This window comes from Petromyzon marinus, unplaced genomic scaffold (genome assembly GCF_048934315.1).
Source record: "Petromyzon marinus isolate PM22_M1 ecotype Great Lakes invasive population unplaced genomic scaffold, UKy_Petmar_22M1.pri1.0 PM_Scaffold_28, whole genome shotgun sequence".
Taxonomy (NCBI): domain Eukaryota; kingdom Metazoa; phylum Chordata; class Hyperoartia; order Petromyzontiformes; family Petromyzontidae; genus Petromyzon; species Petromyzon marinus.
Window position 1 is genome coordinate 517527 of NW_027423257.1, and position 12023 is coordinate 529549.

Below are 12023 nucleotides of genomic sequence, written 5' to 3' on the forward strand. Positions count from 1 at the left end.
TTTTTAACGATGACTAATCGTACGTTATTGCTACCATATCCTTCCTTAAAAAAACACGGACGAGTAGACATACACACACGAGAGTGCATCCAAACACGACTATCTATAAAGCGGTGTGCATTCACACACGAGTGTGCATGTGTTTCTACGAGTTCTAACGTTAATATACTTGCAGAACAATAAAGACCTGCTATGTTAAAGATGACTGATCGTCCCTTATTGCTACAATGTTCATAGCGAACACGTGTGGAGGCGAGTTTCAGGTGAAGCATCTCCATCACACAAGTTTACCCTTACCTGGTAGCATCGTGGCGGTCCGCTGGTCACACTCACTACGTCACACTCCTTACGTCACACTCACGAGCTGTAGGGGCGGGGCTCTGTCTGCTCTGGCGCTGTTTTCATTAATTTAGCACCACGAGCGGGGAGTCTCATCCCTGTAGTTCCCTGTCGTGGTGGCGCATTCATTACCACGTTGCCCCTCAATTCTTTGTACGACACAATGAAAAATAATTTGTTTGTTCCAATTCACAATCATACACGAGTACACATATACACTCCCATGTACACCCATACACGAGTGGACATACACAGCGCTGTAAAAACATACACGAATGTGCATACACACCGCTTCATACATACACACGGGTGCACATGCATACAAGAGTGCGCATACACACACGAGTGTACATACACTGCAGTGTACGTACACCGGGATTGCGTTCTACTACACGAACAAATGTGCGAACAAATGATTGTACATACCTATACACACATTCACGCATGTACATATCCACATAAACGAGTGTAAATAAACACACGCGTGGACATACACAGCAATACAGATTCATGTACATACGAACAGTAGTAGACTAGGATAGCAAGGTTTTGTGATTATTTTCAAAGGTTAAACTGACGATATGAATCTTATATGCCCCACAACACTGAAGTACGTTATGGTATTGAAAAAAAAGCGTGCCATTCTAATTCATTCTCTGTTTCCACTACAAACGTTTGGAATTATTAACAATATCAAGAATATTGACCTCATGTTTAATGAGTAGTGAAGTTATTCGTTTAGTTGATTTGCATGAAGTCTTTTTCAAGTTCATACTTCAATGTTTTGCCTTTGCTTCGGCACACTGGTTCGGATTATTCTTCCCATTTATGAAGTAACGCTCCTTATATCCAGCAACATACCTACGCTCATGTGGCCATTCTGCTAAGCCTAAATAGTAATGTGCATTTCACTGCATCATTTTTCGCTTTAGTTTGAATACGAATAAGCATCTCCTTGCATAATCATGTGCATGTTGTTAGTTTGCAAATTTATTTTGGCCAGTAAACTTCTATCAATTCATCGGCCCAAACTGTGAAATACCGTCTAAAATATTACAATGTTTATCGAGATATACTTAAACTAAGAGGTGCATGCTTCATAGCGTGTTGACGTGGTTTTATGAATATATGTAAGGACTCTTGTTGATCACTGTGTGTCTAGACAACGAAGGTGAATTGTTATATTCGATCATTTTAAATGGTTATAATTGCTGTGCTTACCCATTTGGATTGTATAGTTTGTAAGTGTTGTAGATTATTATAACCATTGTCAGCCTATAGCAGAAAGTATCGTGTGTACTTACACTGTGGTGTATGTACAGTGCTGTGTGTACGTATGAGTCCGGCAAAACAACCCCCTACCTCCTCGCGGTGCCGGACGGGCAACTCTGTCGTGGACAGCGCTGTGGGGGGAGATCCAATTTTGATTGGCTCCTCCCCTCATGGCATATGTATCCACCACAGGGGCTAAACGGGGGCTCTGGACGGGTGCGAGGGGCTGGTAACCCCTCCACCTTCAATTAATTACCACGAAACTACGAATTAAACTTAAATATGTAACAACTAAGCTTGTGCCGGAGGCCCCGGGGGGCCAGGCGTCTATGACGTCTCCTGGCCAAACCCCAATTGGCGGAGCCAGGAGATTGAATACCTACCCTCGGGGCTACTCCAGAAACAACGAAAAGCCACTACGGTTGGCCACGTGGAATGTTCGAACGCTCACTGCAGAGGAGAGGCTGCCACTCCTCTGTCGGGAGCTGGACCGGTACCGCCTGGATCTATGCGGCATTCAGGAGGTCCGGTGGACCGGCTCTGGCTCCTGCCACCATGAGGGGTGGACAGTCCTCTACTCGGGGCAGCAGACTGCCAAACAACAGGGTGTGGGTCTTCTTTTGAACAAAAGAATGAAGGGGGCGTGGGAGCGTGGCGGTGAGGTGTGGGAAGCTGTAAGCCCCAGGCTACTTTGGGCTCGCCTTCCCATCAACCGGAGGCGAGGAATGGTGGTCGTGGTTACTTATGCCCCCACCGAAGATGAACATCCGTGGAGGGATGCAGGCAAAGCCGATGAGTCAGATGCCTTCTATGACCTCCTGTCACAGGTGCTGGCTAAAGTGGCCCCTCGGGATAGAGTCATCATGTTGGGTGACTTCAATGCCCGAGTTGGTCATGATACTGGCACCTGGCCTGGAGTGATTGGAGGGCATGGGCCAGATCAGCTCAATAACAACGGTAGGAGGCTGCTAGATTTTTGTGCAGCCCATGGGCTTGTAATTACCAACACGCTGTTCCGGCATCGGCGCATCCACACAACATCATGGATGCATGCCGGGTCCAAGCAAGAACATCTGCTGGACTACATAGTGACGGACCAGCGAATGCGAGCCCATGTCCTTGACACCAGGACCTACCGTGGAGCTGATCTGCCCTCTGACCATCGACTAGTCATCTGTAAGATGCGCCTGCCATTCTTCCACTCCGGTGGTGGGTGTACACCCAGGACCCCATTCCAACCTAAAGTGGCCTGGTCTCAGTTATCTGATGAAAGTTGCAAGCGAGAATTTCATCATCGCTTGCGGCTGGGATTGGCATCGACCCCGACTCCTCCTGATGTCGAGGGTAAATGGGCGAGGTTTAGGACTGTGACTCATGCTGCTGCAATGGCTGCTTTGGGTACGCGGTCCAGACCTCCCCAGACACCCTGGATGACAGAGGAGTTGTTCACGATGGTTGAGAAAAAGCGACAGGCCCACTGTCATCGGCTACAGAGTCCCACGTCAGAGAATGAGGAGGCTTACCGCAGCCTTCGCTCGGAGGTTCGGAGAGCCGTGAGGCGCTGCAAGGATGGGTGGTGGTCGCGGGTTGCTGAGGAGATGGAGTCTGCCTCAGTGGCCCGTGATCACAAATCTCTATTTAACTCCATCAAAAAAGTAACCTGCAGCGCCACACCTATTACCATCATTAGGGGAAAAAACGGCGATCCAATTTCCGACCCCCAGGAACAGGTTCGCAGATTTGCTGAGCATTTCTGTGAGGTCCTGGGGGAGGGAAAATCCCTCAGCCAGGAAAACATCGTGGCACAAAGTGAGGATGACCCTGCTGAGGCTGCGGTGCCTCAAATATTGGATGAAGTCCCCCCCTGTGAGTGGCTGGCTGAGGTGCCATCTGCTGAGGAAGTATTGAAGGCGATCCGGAGTCTGAGACCAGGAAAGGCAGCGGGCAGAGATGATCTCCCAAGCGAAATGCTGAGGGAGGGTGGCGTTTGTGCACAGACTGCCCTATATGACATCATAACAACAGTCTGGACGACTGGACGGGTTCCGCAGGATTGGAAGGATGCCCTGGTGGTCCCCCTTTTTAAGAAGGGGGACCGCACAGACTGTAACAACTACAGGGGCATCTCACTCCTCAGTGTGCCGGGAAAGGTCCTGGCAAGGATTATTCAGCATCGCCTTGCCAGGCACGCTGAGGAGAGGCTTGCGGAGCCCCAATGCGGTTTCAGGAAAGGGCGGTCCTGCACAGATGCCATATTTTCTGTCCGTCTGCTACAGCAGAGGTGTAGGGAATTCCAACAAGACCTACATCTCTGCTTTATTGACCTGGTCAAGGCCTATGATACCATCAGTAGGCCGGGGCTCTGGGTCGTTCTTCGTGCTTTTGGAGTACCTGACCCTCTGCTCACGATCATTAAGGACCTTCATAATGGTGAGCGGGCCCGGGTAAAACTACGTGGCCGGGAGTCAGAGCCATTCCCTGTACACCTTGGGGTGCGACAGGGATGTCCTCTGGCTCCCACATTATTTAACATCTATTTTGACCACGTAGTTCGTGAAGCCTTCAATAGCTGTACCGGGGGAATCTCCATATGGTACAGATATAATGGGAGGCTAATCGATGCCCGGGTGCGGTCAAGGGATGGCTCCCTATTGCTCAACCACGTTATGTATGCTGATGACTTGGTAATAGCAGCTCAGTCAGAGGAGGAGTTGGAGACGCTGCTGCTGAGACTGGAGCGTGCCACTAAGAGGTGGGGCCTTACCATCAGCCCCACCAAAACCAAGCACCTGCCTGGGTATTTTGTACCATCGGACACTCCACCCCCACAACTCCCAATCGGTGATGGGGCAGTTGTGGAGAGAGTGGAGAGTTTCCCATACCTGGGCAGTGTGCTTATGACTGGCACCAGTTTAACAGCAGAGGTCTCACTCCGAATCAGTCGAGCGGCAATATCTTTTCATCGGTTGCGTAACGCTGTGTGGAAGCTACCTGGTCTGTCGCTCCGCACTAAGCTTCAGGTCTTCTCGGCCACGGTCATTCCCTCCCTTCTCTACGCTTGCGAAACGTGGACCCCCCTAATGGAACATCTTCGCCGGTTAGAAACATTTAGGCTGGCCTGCCTACGATCCATCCTGGGTTTAACCAGACTGGATTGTGTGAGGAGCTCACAAATCCTTGAAAGATCTGGGCAGGGTCCCATCGGTGAGCTCCTCCGGCAGGCAAGGCTGCGATGGCTGGGTCATGTAGCCCGCATGCCCAGCCACCGCATGCCGAAACAGCTTTTGTTTGGCCGGATTGAGGGGGCTAAGCGGGCGCGGCACGGGCTAGAGAAGAGATGGAGTGATGTGGTACAGGAGGACGTGGAGCTGAGTGGACTTGCCGATGACTGGTACCAGCGGTGTCAAGATCGGCCTCTGTGGAGGAGGCTCGTGAAGGATGCTACTGGGCAGTTGGAGGCAGTCGCCCTCCAACAACAACGGAGGGCGGAGGAGCGACGCTCACAACAGCGAGCGGAGCGCCGGGTGGCTAAAGCACAGCAGGTTGGCACAGTAGGGGGCACAGGTGGTGCATCAGCCAGTCATCTCAGTCAGTCGACCCGTGGCACCTGGGTCTGCCCCGTGACCTCCTGCCAGCGGGCGTTCGACACTTCACGTGGCCTCAGGGTGCACATAGCCTGGCACAAGCGTCGTGGTGACGTCACCGCCACTTAGTGGCGAATGGCGGTTGTTGTTGTTGTTGTACGTATGTGTGTATATATTGTCTACGCGTTTTCACGGTAAGTGCATTGAATGTTGAGGGGTTAAAAGCCCCTCGCAACAGTCCGGAGACCTCGTGGGCCGCTGTGATGGCTATCAGCCTTCCCTCTAGGCGATTCCTCACATTTACAACAGCTTTACCGTCTGCCACCGCCGATGAAGTATGGGGTTGTTTTTACAGAACTTTACTCGTGGCAGGGGAATGCCAAACAACAGGGAGAGTGGCAGTGGCTCTTCTTCTGAACAAAGCAATATAGGGGGCATGGGACCGTGGCGGTGAGCTGTAGGAAGCTGTATGCCCCAAGCGTCGAGTGGTGGTTGTTCCTGCCTGCACTGAAGGTGAACATCGGTGAGCTGTAGGAAGCTGTATGCCCCAAGCGTGGAATGGTGGTTGTTCATGCCTGCACTGAAGGTGAACATCGGTGTTGGGATGCAGGCAAGGCCGATAAGTCAAGTGCCTTTCGTAATTACCTGTATTAGAATCACACTGTGCTCGAATGAATACATTTTGTATGTATATATGCAAACTGCATGCTGTGGGATTTGAATTGCATTATCACTAGCATCACATTGTGGTCGTATTAAAATCACACTATCCACTGCTGGATCTGCCCTCTCAACGGATTCATATATACACAGTATGATTATTTGACGTTTACGTATTGTTTTTTTAACTGTTGAATTCATGAAAGCTTCCAGCTGTAAGTAGCAGCTCGGCAGGACTGTGGGGTTAGAGCGGGGATGTAAATGCGGCGCTTTTGGTACGTGCCTACTTTTGCAGGCTCACTTTATCGCCGCCACTGTTACATTTTTAATCAGCCAAAACTTGAGGCATTTCAAGAGGGTTGGTTTGTTTTGAATATTTTAGATCACCCACCCTCGTTTCTCTGAGACCACCCGATACGCTCGCAATACACCGCAGGGTGACTCATCCCGACATTGATGTCTGGATCAAATCGCCAAAAAGCAAACTCTCACTAACGTCTAACCGAGACACAGTAGCGTCCCGTAAATCGGACTACACGCGATTTCAAGTTCATCCACTAACAAAGTCAAGTATGTGTTGATGCATGGCGTATCGATGTCCCTGTAACCCGTCTGAAGAGATCGCCACTAACTTTCCCGAAGCAAAGTCGCCAACCAGACGCCACGCAATTGTGCGCGCCAGGCTGGGTCTCGCAGGAGAAGAGTAATCTACAGAGCGAGGAGTCGAGCGTCTATCCTCAGTAAAATTACTCTCCAAATGGTCTTGAGGTCTCATTTTAGGCCCCTTATAACTCCCCTGTAGCATCCAAATCCTTTGTTCTCGACTTGGCCTATCATGGACTTTGCATTCAATTGTTAATTTTAACATTTACAATCCGCATATGAATCAACATAGCTTAGCTAATCTGGACATTGTAATTACACCTTAATATGTATGTACATCTCACTGCATCGTTGTATGCTTCTGTTTGAATACAGATGTACATCTCCATGCATAATTCCGTGCTTCCTGTTAATTTGCAAATATTCACCCGGTTATGTCCATTAAACTGCTGAAAGTTTAGAGGATATAACAGCGACATACAGTCTAAAGTATCAAAATGGTGATGTCCAGTTTGATTTGGACTAAGATTTGCAAATTTATATTGCACTGACTTTGTTTTATGAACGCATTTAAGGACACTCGTGTTGAGCGGAATGTTTCTAGAAAACGAGGTTGTTATGTTATAATTTCAGTCACACACTTTGAATAATCATCTGTATGCTTTAGCTTGTAAGCGTGGTCTAATATAATGTACCGCAACAAAATCAATCATCACCTTTTCGTCTTCGGTGCGTATGTATACTCTTGTGTATGTGTTCAATATTTTGCACGTTTTATATTTTGGACGTGTTTTTGTAACGGTAATTGTGTAGTGCCGTAGATGGGCCACACTTACCGGCAGTGGCCCATCTGCAGGCGGGGTCGGGGACCACGTGGCTCCCTCCGCGCAAAACTAGTTTAGCACCAATGGATTTGACTAAAACCAATCATGCACAAGACCAGTTGAAAAACTATCCTGACATTTTTACAAATTAATACACACCGTGAGGAGGGGAATTCCTTAATCGGCATGCTCGAAGTGGTCGAGTGACACGGACGTATGTTCTCCTGTACGTGCATTACACGTAGTTATGTTCTCCTGTAAACGAGGGCTACTCCGAGGAAAATGTGCACAGCGCACGCTGCGCTCCCACGGTTTTGTCTTTATGATGAGCCGCGCTTTCCATGTCACAGCGATCTGCAGGTTCTGCGCTTGTTTAGCTTGAGGCTGTAGTCATCGCCGCGATGCCGCCAGGGAGTCTGCTGAGTGAGCTCCTGCGCCCCGTTATCAATCGAAGGCTCGCGTCGACGAGCCGCGTGCCGTCAGGCTCGTTCGGAACAGGACTGTGGCTGGGAGGGCTCGGCGGGTTGTTTACAAGTTCTTGGGAGACGCCGCCGTGTTTACACAACCAATGGGGGAGCAACGTCGGCTCGGAATGAACTCGGCAAAATTATATCACTTGAGAGAGAAGGCTGCAGATTTGTGCGTGTCGTTGTCTCGTTACCAGCTTTTGGTGAACACTTGGGTGTCACGTGGTGCATTTTATCATTCTCGTGACAGACTGCAAAGGCTGAAGAAGAATTTCCTCACATCCGACATGACACAATATACGCACAGACACACGTAAAATGTACCCCCTGTACTTTCCAATATTCCTATAACCGTGCTTGATTCAAGACACTTATTACCTCTTTATCAGTGACACATTTAATAGTCATGATTTTTGCTGGCTGTTTTGTGTGTTTGGGTCTTTGGGACTGTCCGTGATGAACACAAATAAAATTAGTTCCTTGAGTGTAATCCCCTCCATATACGTAGGCTTTGTTCGGGCACTCCAGTTTGCTGCTACACACGATGACCAATTCAGCTCCTGCCCTCGCCCTCAGGACCCTCTTGGAAATGCAGCTTGAGACCACCAATCACTGCACCGCCACTCCCTGAATGCATGATATTGCAACATTGGTCAAAAATAAAATCCATTGCAGTCATTCTCAGCACAACAACGGATGAAGGCCCCTCCCGTACATCGCCTTCATAATGGGGGGTCATTTAACCATATTTCACCACGCTGGTGAGTGCGAGTTAGGAAAGCGTGGGTGCCGGTCAGTCCAGATGTCGCTCGCCACTGATGCGTGCCGTGGGTGGGAATCGAACTCGGGTCGACGGGTTTGTAGCGTGATGCGCGTAGCACTGCATCACCGCTTCCCAAACGCACGTATTGCACCATGTACCTGTACTGTGCGAAACAAGTGTTGGCACACTCGCATGTCCTCCTTTCTTACAATTGCTATGACGCTTCTCTGGATCCCCTTGCTGGCAGGTGCTCAAGTCATCCACTCGCTCACCATAGCACTCTCATGGGACAGCTGCAGGGAAGAGGTTTCTGATGGGGGCGGGGTGGTATCTTTTAAACAGCGCCAGGCACACCCCCAAATCTCCATTTCACAGCCTCGAGACGTTTTGCACATTTGTAGATGCAGGGCTTTACATTCCTCGCTCTACATTCCCCCCAGGATGCTACTGTAGGCTGGCTCGGAGTGGGAAATATCGGCGTAAGGCACTACCACTAGAGTGTAAGGTATGCCTTTCCATAATAATGTTTCATTATCGTCCTCATAATCTTATAAGTCTATAAACAGGTTTATACAAAATTATGAGGACCAAATTAAGAGAGATTGATGTGGCGTGGCAAAATAATTCCCGGTGCAGCGATCCGGAGCCGTTCCGGCTGAAAGTAAACATTGAGCGGCGCGATGGAGAGAAAGAGCAGTCTAATCACGAGAGAAGAAGGAGCGATGAAGGGGACCGCTCCTACCCCTTGTAGCAAGCCTCCCTTCTCACGCCTCTGGATACTTCACTGTCTATCAATGCTCACAACATGCTCGATTCTTTCCTTGTTTTTTTTTATTCTCGTCGATTCTTTTGTATGGAAGCCCCCGTTTCAGTGAGCCCGGTGCTCTCCTCCATCCCGTAGGCATTAGGACGAGACTCGCCTCCTCCCGTGGAACGTCTGACCTCCATGCCCCTCCCTGCTCTCCGCTCCCACAATGCTCCGTCTCCTCACCAGTTCCCAAGTTCTCCATTCGGTGGCCACACTTCCCCTACAAGGTGAGCCTGCAAGCGGACCCGGGAAGCTGCGATCCTTCGTGAACTCGCCAGCGCTTTCCTTCAGCATCTTTCTCTGGAGGCTTCCTGAAGTCCGGAGCTCCGGACTGATTAAGAAGCTGAGTCTGTCTAAACTTCTTTATTACCTAAGGATGATTCCTTCCCGCATTATTTTTTTGTACGGTGTGGCCCAAAAGTCAGGACACATTGGGTTATTATTGTAGAGTGTGGCCCAAAAGTCAGGACACATAAGGTAATTTTTTTACAAGGTGGCCCAAAAGTCAGGACACTGAGTGATTGTCCAGGGTGGCCAAAACGTCATGGCACATCGGGGTTATTGTTGTACAGTGTGGCCCAAAAGCCAAGACACATAGGGTTATTGTACAGGGTGGCCTAAAAGTCAGGACACATTGATTTATTGTTCAGGGTGGCCCAAAAGTCAAAAGACAATTGGTTATTATACAGGGTCGCCCAAAAGTCTTGACAAGTCTCACACAGAGAGACATAGACTCACACTCAAACTCACTCACGCTAAGACCCAGAGGCATTGGGACCATGGAGACCCCTATATTTACATATAGCCTCACACCGAGACCCATCGAAACACAGAGACAATATACTTACACAAAGACACATAGACTCACAAACAGACTCAGACAATGGACTCTCACAGAGAAAAGACTCACACAGAGACCCATAGACATACACATCGACTCACACTGATACCCATCAACTCATACAGAGACCCAAAGACTCACACAGAGACCCAAAGACTCACACAGAGACGCATCCACTCGCTCACCCACTTATTCACTGCTTGTGCACCCACCCACTTACTTACCGACTCCCTCACAAGCTTACTCGCTCACTCGATTCCTCACCGACTCACACATCCACTCAGCCACTCACTCACCCACTCACTCACTCATAGACTATCTCAGAAAATCACCCACTCACACACTCAAATGCTCGCTCACCCAAACATTTACCCACTCATCCACTTGCTCAACGACACGTGCCCAGACTCACTCGCACCCAGTCTCATTCGCTCCCAGACTCACTCGCTCCCAGACTCACTCGCTTTCAGACACTCACTCACACTTCTTGCTCAGAAGCTCACTCACCCACTAATTCAGAAACTAACTCAACCACCAAACCACCGACTCAAATAATTCCCTCACTCATCCGCACCCACTCACTGACCTATTTCTTCATACATTCACTCTGCCACTCACTGGCCAACTCACTCACTCATCCACTCACTCAGAAACTCCTACAAACCCCGACCCATTCACTCAAAAACTCACCTTCTCACTCACCCACCCATTCACCCACTCACTCATCCAATAACTCACTCACTCATTAAAGTACTCACTTACTCACCCATTTTCTCAGCCACTCAATCGGAAACTCACTTACCAACTCGCTCAGACACTCACTTACTCATAAAAGGACCGTTTTACTCGCCCACTCACTCAATAACCTGCTCCTTCACTCAGAAAATAATTCAACCTCTCAGTCACAAACTCGCTCATCCACTTGCTCAAGCAGTCACTCGCTCACTCAATATTTTTTTCCATTTATTCCCTCCGTCAATCATTCAGCAACTCAGCCAATCATTAAAGAATGATTTACTCACAAATGCACTCACAAACTCAGTTAACCACCCACCCTCTTACTCAAAAACTCAATTATTCAATCATTCACCTACCCACTCATTCACTCTACTCCCTCACCCACTCACTCATATACAAACTCGGTCACCCACTCACTTATAAACTTACTCACTACTCACTCACCCACTCACTCACGGACTCACTCACAAATTCACTCTGTCACTCACTAAGAAACTCACTCATCCATGTGTAATGACCCCAGGAGACTGTTCATCGCGCGGTTTCCACCACGCGATCGACTGCGGCTGTCAATCGCCCAGCTCCCGCCACGACGATCCCCTCCACGGTTTACAGTGTTTCCCCCTCGTAACCGTGGAGTTTCTCTGGGTGCTCCGGTTTCCCCCCACTTGTGTAAGCGCTCGTCATTCATTGGTCGAAATATCTTAAAAAGAAAACTCAATTCAGGACCTTACTATGACTCAGTGTGGCTTTCCTGGAGTAAATATATTATTATAAAACATTACAGGAAGTTAATATTCAATTCTGATTCCGCACCCCTCAATGCCCTTTTTAAGTTCAATTTGTGCATGTCCAATGACATGATGACACCTGCTGGTTACAAAAAGGGAAGCACGGGTACGGGCACCGCTGAAACAACATCCAATCCGAAAGGGAGAGGCATCTGGGCCAAAGGTAATGGGTGGGGCTGGCCGGGATGCTCCGGGAACCCACTCGAAGGTTTCACGATAGGGCGTGGCCAGTGGCGGAGCCCAGCCGCGCTTGCGGTGATATAAGCGGGGGCGGAGAAGGACTCTTGGGTCCGGACTGTGTCGCTGCTCGCCGTCATCTCTCTTTGTCGTCCG